The sequence below is a fragment of the Oncorhynchus gorbuscha genome, unplaced genomic scaffold, assembly GCF_021184085.1.
Source record: "Oncorhynchus gorbuscha isolate QuinsamMale2020 ecotype Even-year unplaced genomic scaffold, OgorEven_v1.0 Un_scaffold_576, whole genome shotgun sequence".
NCBI lineage: Eukaryota > Metazoa > Chordata > Actinopteri > Salmoniformes > Salmonidae > Oncorhynchus > Oncorhynchus gorbuscha.
In genome coordinates this window covers 194,550-211,563 of record NW_025745411.1, presented here as the reverse complement: position 1 = coordinate 211,563, position 17,014 = coordinate 194,550, and the positions used below count along the sequence as shown (strand labels likewise).

Genomic DNA, 17,014 nt, shown 5'->3' with positions numbered 1-17,014 from the left:
CACTAGGCTACCTGCCTCTAACCACTAGGCCACCTGCCTTTAACCACTAGGCTACCCTGCCTCCAACCACTAGGCTACCCTGCCTCTAACCACTAGGCTACGCTGTCTCTAACCACTAGGCTACGCTGCCTCTAACCACTAGGCTACCCTGCCTCTAACCACTAGGCTACCTGCCTCTAACCACTAGGCTACCTGCATCTAACCACTAGGCTACCTGCCTCTAACCACTAGGTTACGCTGCCTCTAACCACTAGGCTACCTGCATCTAACCACTAGGCTACCCTGCCTCTAACCACTAGGCTACCCTGCCTCTAACCACTAGGCTACCTGCATCTAACCACTAGGCTACCCTGCATCTAACCACTAGGCTACCCTGCCTCTAACCACTAGGTTACGCTGCCTCTAACCACTAGGCTACCCTGCCTCTAACCACTAGGCTACCCTGCCTCTAACCACTAGGCTACCCTGCCTCTAACCACTAGGCTACCCTGCCTCTAACCACTAGGCTACCCTGCCTCTAACCACTAGGCTACCCTGCCTCTAACCACTAGGCTACTCTGCCTCTAACCACTAGGCTACCCTGCCTCTAACCACTAGGCTACCTGCCTCTAACCACTAGGCTACCTGCCTCTAACCACTAGGCTACCTGCCTCTAACCACTAGGCTACCTGCCTCTAACCACTAGGCTACCTGCCTCTAACCACTAGTCTACCTGTCTCTAACCACTAGGCTACCCTGCCTCTAACCACTAGGCTACCCTGCCTCTAACCACTAGGCTACCCTGCCTCTAACCACTAGGCTACCTGCCTCTAACCACTAGGCTACCTGCCTCTAACCACTAGGCTACCTGCCTCTAACCACTAGGCTACCTGCCTCTAACTACTAGGCTACCTGCCTCTAACCACTAGGCTACCTGCCTCTAACCACTAGGTTACGCTGCCTCTAACCACTAGGCTACCTGCCTCTAACCACTAGGCTACCTGCCTCTAACCACTAGGCTACCTGCCTCTAACCACTAGGCTACCCTGCCTCTAACCACTAGGCTACCCTGCCTCTAACCACTAGGCTACCTGCCTCTAACCACTAGGCTACCTGCCTCTAACCACTAGGCTACCTGCCTCTAACCACTAGGCTACCCTGCCTCTAACCACTAGGCTACCCTGCCTCTAACCACTAGGCTACCCTGCCTCTAACCACTAGGCTACCTGCCTCTAACCACTAGGCTACCCTGCCTCTAACCACTAGGCTACCTGCCTCTAACCACTAGGCTACCTGCCTCTAACCACTAGGCTACCTGCCTCTAACCACTAGGCCACCTGCCTCTAACCACTAGGCCACCTGCCTCTAACCACTAGGCTACCCTGCCTCTAACCACTAGGCTACCTGCCTCTAACCACTAGGCTACCTGCCTCTAACCACTAGGCTACCTGCCTCTAACCACTAGGCCACCTGCCTCTAACCACTAGGCTACCTGCCTCTAACCACTAGGCTACCTGCCTCTAACCACTAGGCTACCTGCCTCTAACCACTAGGCCACCTGCCTCTAACCACTAGGCTACCCTGCCTCTAACCACTAGGCTACCTGCCTCTAACCACTAGGCTACCTGCCTCTAACCACTAGGCTACCTGCCTCTAACCACTAGGCTGCCCTGCCTCTAACCACTAGGCTACCTGCCTCTAACCACTAGGCTACCTGCCTCTAACCACTAGGCTACCTGCCTCTAACCACTAGGCTACCCTGCCTCTAACCACTAGGCTACCTGCCTCTAACCACTAGGCTACCTGCCTCTAACCACTAGGCTACCTGCCTCTGACCACTAGGCTACCTGCCTCTAACCACTAGGCTACCCTGCCTCTAACCACTAGGCTACCTGCCTCTAACCACTAGGCCACCTGCCTCTAACCACTAGGCTACCTGCCTCTAACCACTAGGCTACCTGCCGCCCCATGTAACAGTATACCTTTGTGTAAAAGGTTATTCCATAAACAACCTGTGATATATTATTTTATCTACATTTCATTTTTCATGTGTAATTACAGGAACAAAAGTGAAGAAACTTTGGCCAAACTTCAGTTTTATTGAATTTATTCAAATACCATTTAAACAAATACCAACTCTTTATTCCATCGTCTTCATTTCACACAGGTCAAATCTGTGATGTGTCATTTCCATTCTGTGTAATTGAGTTCACAGGTCAAATCTGTGATGTCATTTCCATTCTGTGTAATTGAGTTCACAGGTCAAATCTGTGATGTCATTTCCATTCTGTGTAATTGAGTTCACAGGTCAAATCTGTGATGTCATTTCCATTCTGTGAAATTGAGTTCACAGGTCAAATCTGTGATGTCATTTCCATTCTGTGTAATTGAGTTCACAGGTCAAATCTGTGATGTCATTTCCATTCTGTGTAATTGAGTTCACAGGTCAAATCTGTGATGTGTCATTTCCATTCTGTGTAATTGTGTTCACAGGTCAAATCTGTGATGTCATTTCCATTCTGTGTAATTGAGTTCACAGGTCAAATCTGTGATGTGTCATTTCCATTCTGTGTAATTGAGTTCACAGGTCAAATCTGTGATGTCATTTCCATTCTGTGTAATTGAGTTCACAGGTCAAATCTGTGATGTCATTTCCATTCTGTGTAATTGAGTTCACAGGTCAAATCTGTGATGTCATTTCCATTCTGTGTAATTGAGTTCACAGGTCAAATCTGTGATGTCATTTCCATTCTGTGTAATTGAGTTCACAGGTCAAATCTGTGATGTCATTTCCATTCTGTGTAATTGAGTTCACAGGTCAAATCTGTGATGTGTCATTTCCATTCTGTGTAATTGAGTTCACAGGTCAAATCTGTGATGTGTCATTTCCATTCTGTGTAATTGAGTTCACAGGTCAAATCTGTGATGTCATTTCCATTCTGTGTAATTGAGTTCACAGGTCAAATCTGTGATGTCATTTCCATTCTGTGTAATTGAGTTCACAGGTCAAATCTGTGATGTCATTTCCATTCTGTGTAATTGAGTTCACAGGTCAAATCTGTGATGTAATTTCCATTCTGTGTAATTGAGTTCACACAGAAGCAGAATTGTATAATAAAAGAGTAATAAACCGGGTGGTTGGAGCCCTGAATGCTGATTGGCTGACAGCCGTGATATATCAGACATTATAAACCGGGTGGTTGGAGCCCTGAATGCTGATTGGCTGACAGCCGTGATATATCAGACCTTATACCACGGGTATGACAAAAACATGTATTTTTACTGCTCTAATTACATTAGTAACCCGTTTATAATAGCAATAAGGCACCTTTAGGGGGTTTGTGGTAATATGGTCAAGACCGGATTGAATAGCCAATATGACCATCTATAATCAATACTAACTATCCATTTTACAACTGATACTACATCTAAATGATGTGTGGGAATAGGGGAATTATCAATGACTTAACACACCATTTAAACCAGTCAAATCGCAGATTTCCCAGGGAGCCGTTTTCTAATTAAGCAATAAGGCCCGGGTGCTGTGATACACGGTGCGACACGGCGTCTCCTTACTACCGAACAGGACCGTGATTAGAGGGAAACATCACGTTGTGTTTCAGGGGCCACCACCTGACACAGGGACACACCTAACACAGGGACACTACCTAACACAGGGACACTACCTAACACAGGGACACTACCTAACACAGGGACACTACCTAGCACAGGGGCCACCACCTGACACAGGGACACTACCTAACACAGGGACACTACCTAACACAGGGACACTACCTAACACAGGGACACTACCTAACACAGGGACACCACCTAACACAGGGACACTACCTAACACAGGGACACCACCTAACACAGGGACACTACCTAACACAGGGACACTACCTAACACAGGGACACTACCTAACACAGGGACACTACCTAACACAGGGGACACTACCTAACACAGGGACACTACCTAACACAGGGACACTACCTAACACAGGGGACACTACCTAACACAGGGACACTACCTAACACAGGGACACTACCTAACACAGGGACACCACCTAACACAGGGACACTACCTAACACAGGGACACCACCTAACACAGGGACACTACCTAACACAGGGACACTACCTAACACAGGGGACACTACCTAACACAGGGACACTACCTAACACAGGGACACTACCTAACACAGGGACACTACCTAACACAGGGACACTACCTAACACAGGGACACTACCTAACACAGGGACACTACCTAACACAGGGACACCACCTAACACAGGGACACTACCTAACACAGGGACACTACCTAACACAGGGACACCACCTAACACAGGGACACTACCTAACACAGGGACACTACCTAACACAGGGACACTACCTAACACAGGGGACACTACCTAACACAGGGACACTACCTAACACAGGGACACTACCTAACACAGGGACACTACCTAACACAGGGACACCACCTAACACAGGGACACTACCTAACACAGGGGCCACTACCTGACACAGGGACACTACCTAACACAGGGGCCACTACCTAACACAGGGACACTACCTAACACAGGGACACTACCTGACACAGGGACACTACCTGACACAGGGACACTACCTAACACAGGGACACTACCTAACACAGGGACACTACCTAACACAGGGACACTACCTAACACAGGGGCCACTACCTAACACAGGGACACTGAGGAGTGGCACCAGACAAACAGCCCTGGGTAGAGGGGCTCGGTAAATGTGGTGTAGAACGTGTGCAGGTGAGTCAGTGTATCAGAACAGACCTTGTAGAAAGACATTGTGCCGGCCGGCCAGTCCAGATACAGTCCTACTCTGTTGGACGGGGGGAGGAGGAGGGGGAAGGTATGGTAGTGAGCTTACTATTGATCCAGGCCATGTAATGGTCATCACAACAGACCAGACACCAGGCTTTGTCACTAGGTCCAAGCCCACTGTCATCACCCCTTCCTAACCTATTGATTCCTTTATACGTCACACCGATATGAGCTCCTCTCCCACTCCACTCTACCTCCCAGTAACAGCGCCCTGACAGACCCTCTCTACACAGCACCTGGTCGAAATCCTGAAATCTCTCCGGGTGATCAGGATACGGCTGCTCCTCTGTCCTCCATGTCACCGTTCTGTTCTCCTCAGACAGAGAGAGGTTTCTGCTTGCTGTGTTCGGGTCCAGTGAGAGCACACAGCCATCTGATTGGGGAGACCAGGACACAAATTACAAATCATCATCATATCACAATGATAATGTTTATAGATATTAAAGAGCCCCATCAGAATGATAATGTTTCTAGGTGTTAAAGAGCCCCATCAGAATGATAATGTTTCTAGGTAAGAGCCCCATCAGAATGATAATGTTTCTAGGTGTTAAAGAGCCCCATCAGAATGATAATGTTTCTAGGTAAGAGCCCCATCAGAATGATAATGTTTCTAGGTGTTAAAGAGCCCCATCAGAATGATAATGTTTCTAGGTAAGAGCCCCATCAGAATGATAATGTTTCTAGGTGTTAAAAAGCCCCATCAGAATGATAATGTTTATAGGTAAGAGCCCCATCAGAATGATAATGTTTCTAGGTAAGAGCCCCATCAGAATGATAATGTTTATAGGTGTTAAAGAGCCCCATCAGAATGATAATGTTTCTAGGTGTTAAAGAGCCCCATCAGAATGATAATGTTTCTAGGTGTTAAAGAGCCCCATCAGAATGATAATGTTTCTAGGTGTTAAAGAGCCCCATCAGAATGATAATGTTTCTAGGTGTTAAAGAGCCCCATCAGAATGATAATGTTTCTAGGTGTTAAAGAGCCCCATCAGAATGATAATGTTTCTAGGTGTTAAAGAGCCCCATCAGAATGATAATGTTTCTAGGTGTTAAAGAGCCCCATCAGAATGATAATGTTTCTAGGTGTTAAAGAGCCCCATCAGAATGATAATGTTTCTAGATATTAAAGAGCCAAGGGAAAAGATCAAGATGTGGTCCTTCTGTAGCTCAGTTGGTAGAGCATGGCGCTTGTAACGCCAGGGTAGTGGGTTCGATCCCCGGGACCACCCAGACCACCCATGACTGTAAGTTGCTTTGGATAAAAGCGTCTGCTAAATGGCATATATTATTATTATAAGTCAGATTTGTTGAATGATCATATGTTATACTGTATGATCATAACCTCATAACACACCAATCAATAATCCCAACAGAGCGAGGTCCTGTTAGTGTAACCACACACACACACACACACACACACACACACACGCTCTGAAAAACGCTCTTTCTTCGAGTCAACTTGAAATAAGACTAACAGGGTTTCTTCTTCGCAGCAGTCAACACTCACATTTTCTAAGCCCGTGTTTAATTGTGTACTGTCCTCCATGTTCCACACTGTAGGGGGTAAGAAGAACAGACAGGCAATGTCCACACAAGGTCACCACATCACACCGTCCAGGTAGCGTTAAACAAAATTAGTAAACAAATTAGCATAACTAACCTGATAGGTCAGAAACATGTCTTACAGTAAACAAATTAGCATAACTAACCTGATAGGTCAGAAACATGTCTTACAGTAAACAAATTAGCATAACTAACCTGATAGGTCAGAAACATGTCTTACAGTAAACAAATGAGCATAACTAACCTGATAGGTCAAAACATGTCTTGTATGACTCAACATGGACTGACATAAACCCTCTACATACTTGAGTTTCTCCAGTCTGCAGTGTGGATCCTCCAGTCCAGCAGAGAGCAGTCTGACTCCCGAGTCTCCTGGGTGATTGTAGCTCAGATCCAGCTCTCTCAGGTGTGAAGGGTTTGACTTCAGAGCTGAGGCCAGAGAAGCACATCCTTCCTCTGTGACTTCACAGAATGCCAACCTGCAGAGAGTTTTAACATGATCCCAAAATCACACAGCTATTCTATGGTGGTGAACATAGACTGGCTGTTGTATCCATGTGTACATATATTCATAATATCATTACTGTGGTGTTATTTAAATAATATCTGCAATACAGCATCTGATTGGGAACCACTGGCCTATGGCCAATCAGATGTTGTTTTGAAGTTTGGGAACTACTGGCCAATCAGATATGGCATATGGCCAATCAGATGTTGTTTTGAAGTTTGGGAACCACGGGCATATGGCCAATCAGATGTTGTTTTGAAGTTTGGGAACCAAGGGCATATGGCCAATCAGATGTTGTTTTGATGTTTGGCCATATGCCAGTGGTTCCCAAACTTCTACACAGCATCTGATTGGCCATATGCCAGTGGTTCCCAAACTTCAACACGGCATATATATTTGTCCTGTATCAGACATGTCTCCTTTCTGGACAGGGACCCAGCTATATTTGTCCTTATCAGACATGTCTCCTTTCTGGACAGGGACCCAGCTATATTTGTCCTTATCAGACATGTCTCCTTTCTGGACAGGGACCCAGCTATATTTGTCCTTATCAGACATGTCCAGGGACCCAGCTATATCTGTCCTTATCAGACATGTCTCCTTTCTGGACAGGGACCCAGCTATATTTGTCCTTATCAGACATGTCTCCTTTCTGGACAGGGACCCAGCTATATTTGTCCTTATCAGACGTGTCCAGGGACCCAGCTATATCTGTCCTTATCAGACAGGTCTCCTTTCTGGACAGGGACCCAGCTATATTTGTCCTTATCAGACATGTCTCCTTTCTGGACAGGGACCCAGCTATATTTGTCCTTATCAGACATGTCTCCTTTCTGGACAGGGACCCAGCTATATTTGTCCTTATCAGACATGTCTCCTTTCTGGACAGGGACCCAGCTATATTTGTCCTTATCAGACATGTCTCCTTTCTGGACAGGGACCCAGCTATATTTGTCCTTATCAGACGTGTCTCCTTTCTGGACAGGGACCCAGCTATATTTGTCCTTATCAGACATGTCTCCTTTCTGGACAGGGACCCAGCTATATTTGTCCTTATCAGACGTGTCTCCTTTCTGGACAGGGACCCAGCTATATTTGTCCTTATCAGACATGTCTCCTTTCTGGACAGGGACCCAGCTATATTTGTCCTCTATCAGACATGTCCCCTTTCTGGACAGGGACCCAGCTATATTTGTCCTTATCAGACATGTCTCCTTTCTGGACAGGGACCCAGCTATATTTGAGTATCTACAGTTCCATGTCTCCTTTCTGGACAGGGACCCAGCTATATTTGAGTATCTACAGTTCCATGTCTCCTTTCTGGACAGGGACCCAGCTATATTTGTCCTCTATCAGACATGTCCCCTTTCTGGACAGGGACCCAGCTATATTTGTCCTTATCAGACATGTCTCCTTTCTGGACAGGGACCCAGCTATATTTGAGTATCTACAGTTCCATGTCTCCTTTCTGGACAGGGACCCAGCTATATTTGTCCTCTATCAGACATGTCCCCTTTCTGGACAGGGACCCAGCTATATTTGTCCTTATCAGACATGTCTCCTTTCTGGACAGGGACCCAGCTATATTTGAGTATCTACAGTTCCATGTCTCCTTTCTGGACAGGGACCCAGCTATATTTAAGTATCTACAGTTCCATGTCTCCTTTCTGGACAGGGACCCAGCTATATTTGAGTATCTACAGTTCCATGTCTCCTTTCTGGACAGGGACCCAGCTATATTTGAGTATCTACAGTTCCATGTCTCCTTTCTGGACAGGGACCCAGCTATATTTGAGTATCTACAGTTACATGTCTCCTTTCTGGACAGGGACCCAGCTATATTTGAGTATCTACAGTTACATGTCTCCTTTCTGGACAGGGACCCAGCTATATTTGAGTATCTACAGTTACATGTCTCCTTTCTGGACAGGGACCCAGCTATATTTGAGTATCTACAGTTACATGTCTCCTTTCTGGACAGGGACCCAGCTATATTTGAGTATCTACAGTTACATGTCTCCTTTCTGGACAGGGACCCAGCTATATTTGAGTATCTACAGTTACATGTCTCCTTTCTGGACAGGGACCCAGCTATATTTGAGTATCTACAGTTACATGTCTCCTTTCTGGACAGGGACCCAGCTATATTTGAGTATCTACAGTTACATGTCTCCTTTCTGGACAGGGACCCAGCTATATTTGAGTATCTACAGTTCCATGTCTCCTTTCTGGACAGGGACCCAGCTATATTTGAGTATCTACAGTTACATGTCTCCTTTCTGGACAGGGACCCAGCTATATTTGTCCTCTACAGTTACATGTCTCCTTTCTGGACAGGGACCCAGCTATATTTGAGTATCTACAGTTACATGTCTCCTTTCTGGACAGGGACCCAGCTATATTTGAGTATCTACAGTTACATGTCTCCTTTCTGGACAGGGACCCAGCTATATTTGAGTATCTACAGTTACATGTCTCCTTTCTGGACAGGGACCCAGCTATATTTGAGTATCTACAGTTACATGTCTCCTTTCTGGACAGGGACCCAGCTATATTTGAGTATCTACAGTTACATGTCTCCTTTCTGGACAGGGACCCAGCTATATTTGAGTATCTACAGTTCCATGTCTCCTTTCTGGACAGGGACCCAGCTATATTTGAGTATCTACAGTTACATGTCTCCTTTCTGGACAGAACCCAGCTATATTTGAGTATCTACAGTTACATGTCTCCTTTCTGGACAGGGACCCAGCTATATTTGAGTATCTACAGTTACATGTCTCCTTTCTGGACAGGGACCCAGCTATATTTGAGTATCTACAGTTACATGTCTCCTTTCTGGACAGAACCCAGCTATATTTGAGTATCTACAGTTACATGTCTCCTTTCTGGACAGGGACCCAGCTATATTTGAGTATCTACAGTTACATGTCTCCTTTCTGGACAGGGACCCAGCTATATTTGAGTATCTACAGTTACATGTCTCCTTTCTGGACAGGGACCCAGCTATATTTGAGTATCTACAGTTACATGTCTCCTTTCTGGACAGGGACCCAGCTATATTTGAGTATCTACAGTTCCATGTCTCCTTTCTGGACAGGGACCCAGCTATATTTGAGTATCTCCAGTTACATGTACACGATCACCTGTCATAAGTACAGGTGTGCACCATTAATACACGACTCAATACTTTTTATAATCAAATTTCAGTTTTTTAAAAATGGCTTTTGTTTATTATTTGAACAGAAAATCTAATTAGCCAGTGAAAGATCCTGCTATACTTACCAGTACAGTGTGATGTGAGTGATATTTCCCAGAATACTTACAGAGCCTTCCTGCAGACTCTCACAGCTGGCAGCAGTCTCCTACGACCCTCCTGCGAGGTCTTGTATTCCTTCAGGTCAAACACCTCCAGAACCTCGTCTGATATCTGCAGCATGTAGGCCAACGCTGAACACTACGTAAGTGGCAGGATTTTGGATCTTTTCTCTGACCTCAAGTATTTTTCGATTTCCTGCTGTACTGAATGGGTTTTCATCTCTATCAGACAGTGGAAGAGATTGATGCACCTCTCGGGGGACATGTTGGTATTCTGCATCGTCTTCAGGGATCGGATCGTTTGCTTGACGCTCTCTGGACTGCTTTCCGTCTGTGTCACCAGACCTCGTAGGAGTTTCTGATTGGCCCCCAGTGACATGCCATGAAGGAAGCGGACGACAAGGTCCAGATGTCCAGTCTTACTCTCCAAGGCTTTATTCGCGGTACTCTTCAGCAGCTCATGTACGGTTATCTCTTCAGACGTGACTCTAGTCGCCTGGAGGAAAGGCTTCAGTTCATCCATGTTCTTGGTTGTGTAACAATGGTACACGTAGACAGCTGAGAGAAACTCCTGAACGCTCAGATGAACAAAGCAGTACACCACTCTCTGAAACAACACAGACTCCTCTTTAAAGACTTGTGTGCACACGCCCGAGTACACCGAGGCTTCTGTGACATCAATGCCACACTCTTTCAGATCTTCTTCATAGAACACGAGATTACCCTTCTCCAGATGTTCAAACGCCAGCTTCCCCAGCTTCAGAAGAACTTCCTTATCAGACTCCAGGAGCTCCTGTTGATCCATTTGGTCTTTTCCATGACACTTCTGGTTCTTCAGGCTGGTGTGAATGAGCACGAAGTGTGTGAACATCTCAGTCAGAGTCTTGGGCATCTCTCGTCTCTTGTCTGTACTTAACATGTGTTCAAGGACTGTTGCAGAAATCTAACAGAAAACTGGCATGTGACACATGACGTGGAGGCTCCTTGATGTCTTAATGTGGGAGATGATTCTGTTGGCCAGGTCCTCATCATCACGGAATCTTTTCCTGAAGTACTCCTCCTTCTGTTGGTCGTTGAACCCTCGTACCTCTGTCACCTGGTCTACACACTCAGAGGGGATCTGATTGGTTGCTGCTGGTCGGGAGGTTATCCAGAGGAGAGCCGAGGGAAGCAGATTCCCCTTGATGAGGTTTGTCAGCAGAACATCTACAGACGATGTCTGTGTGACATCAGACATCATTTTGTTGCACTGAAAATCCAATGGAATTCTGCTTTCATCCAACCCATCAAAGATGAACATAGCTTTACAGGCAGCGAGTGTCTCTGCATTGACTATATCTAGTTATGGGTGGAAGTCATGGAGAAGTCTCAGAAGACTGTACTGGAGATCTTTGATCAAGTTCAGCTCCCGGAAAGGAAGCACAAATATGATCTCCACATCTTGGTTTGTCTTCCCTTCAGCCCAGTCGAGGATGAACGTCTGCACAGAGACTGTTTTTCCGATGCCAGCGATGCCCTTGGTCAGCACAGTTCTGATGCTTCTCTCCTGGCCAGCTAAGGGTTTAAAGAGGTCATTGCAGTGGATTGCCGTGTCACGTGAGGTCGGTGTCCTGCATGCCGTCTCTAGCTGCCACACCTCATGTTCATCGTTAACCCCTTCACTCTCTCCCTCTGTGATGTACAGCTCTGTGTAAATCTTGTTGAGGGGGTTTGACTCCCTGCTTTTACCAGGCCTTCTATCACACATTCATACCTTCTCTTCAGACTGTCTTTATGGTTTACTATAGCTCTCTGCAGGCTGACATCCACTGAAAGAGAATAATATAATTTGCTGAGAATTTTCATGTGTATCTCGCCTTGCCACATTCACCGAGACGTCATTTAACACCTTCACAAGTGCCATTTTAAATGGCATCGGACCGAGCTCTGCATCTGTCCTCATGCTCCTAGACCTTAGTGCTGCTTTTGATACCATCGATCACCACGTTCTTTTGGAGAGATTGGAAACCCAAACTGGTCTACATGGACAAGTTCTGGCCTGGTTTAGATCTTATCTGTCGGAAAGATATCAGTTTGTCTCTGTGAATGGTTTGTCCTCTGACAAATCAACTGTAAATTTTGGTGTTCCTCAAGGTTCCGTTTTAGGACCACTATTGTTTTCACTATATATTTTACCTCTTGGGGATGTTATTCGAAAACATAATGTTAACTTTCACTGCTATGCGGACGACAGACAGCTGTACATTTAAATGAAACATGGTGAAGCCCCAAAATTGCCCTTGCTAGAAGCATGTGTTTCAGACATAAGGAAGTGGATGGCTGCAAACTTTCTACTTTTAAACTCGGACAAAACAGAGATGCTTGTTCTAGGTCCCAAGAAACAAAGAGATCTTCTGTTGAATCTGACAATTAATCTTAATGGTTGTACAGTCGTCTCAAATAAAACTGTGAAGGACCTCGGCGTTACTCTGGACCCTGATCTCTCTTTTGAAGAACATATCAAGACCATTTCAAGGACGGTTTTTTTCCATCTACGTAACATTGCAAAAATCAGAAACCTTCTGTCCAAAAATTATGCAGAAAAATGTATCCATGCTTTTGTCACTTCTAGGTTAGACTACTGCAATGCTCTACTTTCCGGCTACCCGGATAAAGCACTAAATAAACTTCAGTTGGTGCTAAATACGGCTGCTAGAATCCTGACTAGGTATTATAGGTATATCCCTCCAGGTATTATTCCTCCAGGTATTATCCCTCCAGGTATTACCCCTCCAGGTATTACCCCTCCAGGTATTATCCCTCCAGGTATTATCCCTCCAGGTATTATTCCTCCAGGTATTACCCCTCCAGGTATTACCCCTCCAGGTATTATCCCTCCAGGTATTATTCCTCCAGGTATTATCCCTCCAGGTATTATTCCTCCAGGTATTACCCCTCCAGGTATTACCCCTCCAGGTATTACCCCTCCAGGTATTATCCCTCCAGGTATTATTCCTCCAGGTATTATCCCTCCAGGTATTATTCCTCCAGGTATTACCCCTCCAGGTATTACCCCTCAGGTATTACCCCTCCAGGTATTATCCCTCCAGGTATTATTCCTCCAGGTATTATCCCTCCAGGTATTATTCCTCCAGGTATTACCCCTCCAGGTATTACCCCTCCAGGTATTATCCCTCCAGGTATTATTCCTCCAGGTATTATCCCTCCAGGTATTACCCCTCCAGGTATTATCCCTCCAGGTATTATCCCTCCAGGTATTATCCCTCCAGGTATTATTCCTCCAGGTATTATTCCTCCAGGTATTACCCCTCCAGGTATTACCCCTCCAGGTATTATCCCTCCAGGTATTATCCCTCCAGGTATTATCCCTCCAGGTATTATTCCTCCAGGTATTACCCCTCCAGGTATTACCCCTCCAGGTATTATCCCTCCAGGTATTATCCCTCCAGGTATTACCCCTCCAGGTATTACCCCTCCAGGTATTGAATGGTTCTCCTATCGATCGGGTTCTTGCCTATAAATATCTGGGCATTTGGATTGACACGGATTTAACATTTAAACCATGAGGCAGCGCACAATTGGCCCAGCGTCTTCTGGGTTAGGGGAGGGTTTGGCCCAGCGTCTTCTGGGTTAGGGGAGGGTTTGGCCCAGCGTCGTCCGGGTTAGGGAGGGTTTGGCCCAGCGTCTTCTGGGTTAGGGAGGGTTTGGCCCAGCGTCTTCTGGGTTAGGGAGGGTTTGGCCCAGCGTCGTCCGGGTTAGGGGAGGGTTTGGCCCAGCGTCTTCTGGGTTAGGGGACGGTTTGGCCCAGCGTCGTCCGGGTTAGGGGACGGTTTGGCCCAGCGTCTTCCGGGTTAGGGGAGGGTTTGGCCCAGCGTCTTCTGGTTTAGGGGAGGGTTTGGCCCAGCGTCGTCCGGGTTAGGGGAGGGTTTGGCCCAGCGTCTTCTGGGTTAGGAGAGGTTTGGCCCAGCGTCGTCCGGGTTAGGGAGGGTTTGGCCTAGCGTCGTCCGGGTTAGGAGAGGGTTTGGCCCAGCGTCGTCCGGGTTAGGGAGGGTTTGGCCCAGCGTCGTCCGGGTTAGGGGAGGGTTTGGCCCAGCGTCGTCCGGGTTAGGGGAGGGTTTGGCCCAGCGTCGTCCGGTTTAGGGGAGGGTTTGGCCCAGCGTCGTCCGGGTTAGGGGAGGGTTTGGCCCAGCGTCGTCCGGGTTAGGGGAGGGTTTGGCCCAGCGTCGTCCGGGTTAGGGGAGGGTTTGGCCCAGCGTCGTCCGGGTTAGGGAGGGTTTGGCCCAGCGTCGTCCGGTTTAGGGGAGGTTTGGCCCAGCGTCGTCCGGGTTAGGGAGGGTTTGGCCCAGCGTCGTCCGGGTTAGGGGAGGGTTTGGCCCAGCGTCGTCCGGGTTAGGGAGGGTTTGGCCCAGCGTCGTCCGGGTTAGGGGAGGGTTTGGCCCAGCGTCGTCCGGGTTAGGGGAGGGTTTGGCCCAGCGTCGTCCGGGTTAGGGGAGGGCTTGGCCCAGCGTCGTCCGGTTTAGGGAGGGTTTGGCCCAGCGTCGTCCGGGTTAGGGGAGGGTTTGGCCCAGCGTCGTCCGGTTTAGGGGAGGGTTTGGCCCAGCGTCGTCCGGGTTAGGGGACGGTTTGGCCCAGCGTCGTCCGGGTTAGGGGACGGTTTGGCCCAGCGTCGTCCGGTTTAGGGGAGGGTTTGGCCCAGCGTCGTCCGGGTTAGGGGAGGGTTTGGCCCAGCGTCATCCAGGTTAAGGGAGGGTTTGGCCTGGCTGGGATATCCTTGTCCCATCACGCTCTAGCGACTCCTTGTGGCAGCCAGGCGCATGCACGCTGACTTCGGTCGAAAACATGAGATGTTCTCATCTATCTGTAGTACAGTGTTTCCTCCGACACATTGGTGCGGCTGGCTTCCGGGTTAAGCGAGCAGTGTGTCAAGAAGCAGTGCAGCTTGGCGGGATCGTGTTTCCGAGGAAGCATGGCTCTCGGCGTTGCAGTGATGGGACAAGACTGTTACAGTTGTTGACTACGGTGACACCATTTACCAGAATGCAGTCTAACATAGTGCCATTGGTTTTATTGCAGGTGACAGTTTTAATACTCATCACTACATCCTGTATCTGGTCCTCATTAAAGTCCAGTAGATCACTTCCTACTCATCACTACATCATGTTGTCTGGTCCTCATTAAAGTCCAGTAGATCACTTCCTACTCATCACTATATCCTGTATCTAAAGGTTGTCTGGTCCTCATTAAAGTCCAGTAGATCACTTCCTACTCATCACTACATCCTGTTGTCTGGTCCTCATTAAAGTCCAGTAGATCACTTCCTACTCATCACTACATCCTGTTGTCTGGTCCTCATTAAAGTCCAGTAGATCACTTCCTACTCATCACTATATCCTGTATCTAAAGGTTGTCTGGTCCTCATTAAAGTCCAGTAGATCACTTCCTACTCATCACTACATCCTGTTGTCTGGTCCTCATTAAAGTCCAGTAGATCACTTCGTACTCATCACTACATCCTGTATCTGGTCCTCATTAAAGTCCAGTAGATCACTTCCTACTCATCACTACATCCTGTAGCTGGTCCTCATTAAAGTCCAGTAGATCACTTCCTACTCATCACTACATCCTGTATCTGGTCCTCATTCAAGTCCAGTAGATCACTTCCTACTCATCACTATATCCTGTATCTGGTCCTCATTAAAGTCCAGTAGATCACTTCCTACTCATCACTACATCCTGTATCTGGTCCTCATTAAACTCCAGTAGATCACTTCCTACTCATCACTACATCCTGTATCTGGTCCTCATTAAACTCCAGTAGATCACTTCCTACTCATCACTACATCCTGTATCTGGTCCTCATTAAAGTCCAGTAGATCACTTCCTACTCATCACTACATCCTGTATCTGGTCCTCATTAAAGTCCAGTAGATCACTTCCTACTCATCACTACATCCTGTATCTGGTCCTCATTCAAGTCCAGTAGATCACTTCCTACTCATCACTATATCCTGTATCTAAAGGTTGTCTGGTCCTCATTAAAGTCCAGTAGATCACTTCCTACTCATCACTATATCCTGTATCTGGTCCTCATTAAAGTCCAGTAGATCACTTCCTACTCATCACTACATCCTGTATCTGGTCCTCATTAAACTCCAGTAGATCAGTAGATCTTCCTACTCATCACTACATCCTGTATCTGGTCCTCATTAAAGTCCAGTAGATCACTTCCTACTCATCACTACATCCTGTATCTGGTCCTCATTAAACTCCAGTAGATCACTTCCTACTCATCACTACATCCTGTATCTGGTCCTCATTAAACTCCAGTAGATCACTTCCTACTCATCACTATATCCTGTATCTAAAGGTTGTCTGGTCCTCATTAAAGTCCAGTAGATCACTTCCTACTCATCACTACATCCTGTATCTGGTCCTCATTAAAGTGCAGTAGATCACTTCCTACTCATCACTACATCCTGTATCTGGTCCTCATTAAAGTCCAGTAGATCACTTCCTACTCATCACTACATCCTGTATCTGGTCCTCATTAAAGTCCAGTAGATCACTTCCTACTCATCACTACATCCTGTATCTGGTCCTCATTAAACTCCAGTAGATCACTTCCTACTCATCACTACATCCTGTATCTGGTCCTCATTAAAGTCCAGTAGATCACTTCCTACTCATCACTACATCCTGTATCTGGTCCTCATTAAACTCCAGTAGATCACTTCCTACTCATCACTACATCCTGTATCTGGTCCTCATTAAACTCCAGTAGATCA

General features: G+C 46.9%; 1 pseudogene; it reads right to left on the bottom strand.

Moving 5' to 3' along the window:
- Positions 1-4,676: 4,676 nt before the first annotated feature.
- LOC124018743 lies at positions 4,677-12,074 on the bottom strand (annotated as a pseudogene).
- Positions 12,075-17,014: the final 4,940 nt, after the last annotated feature.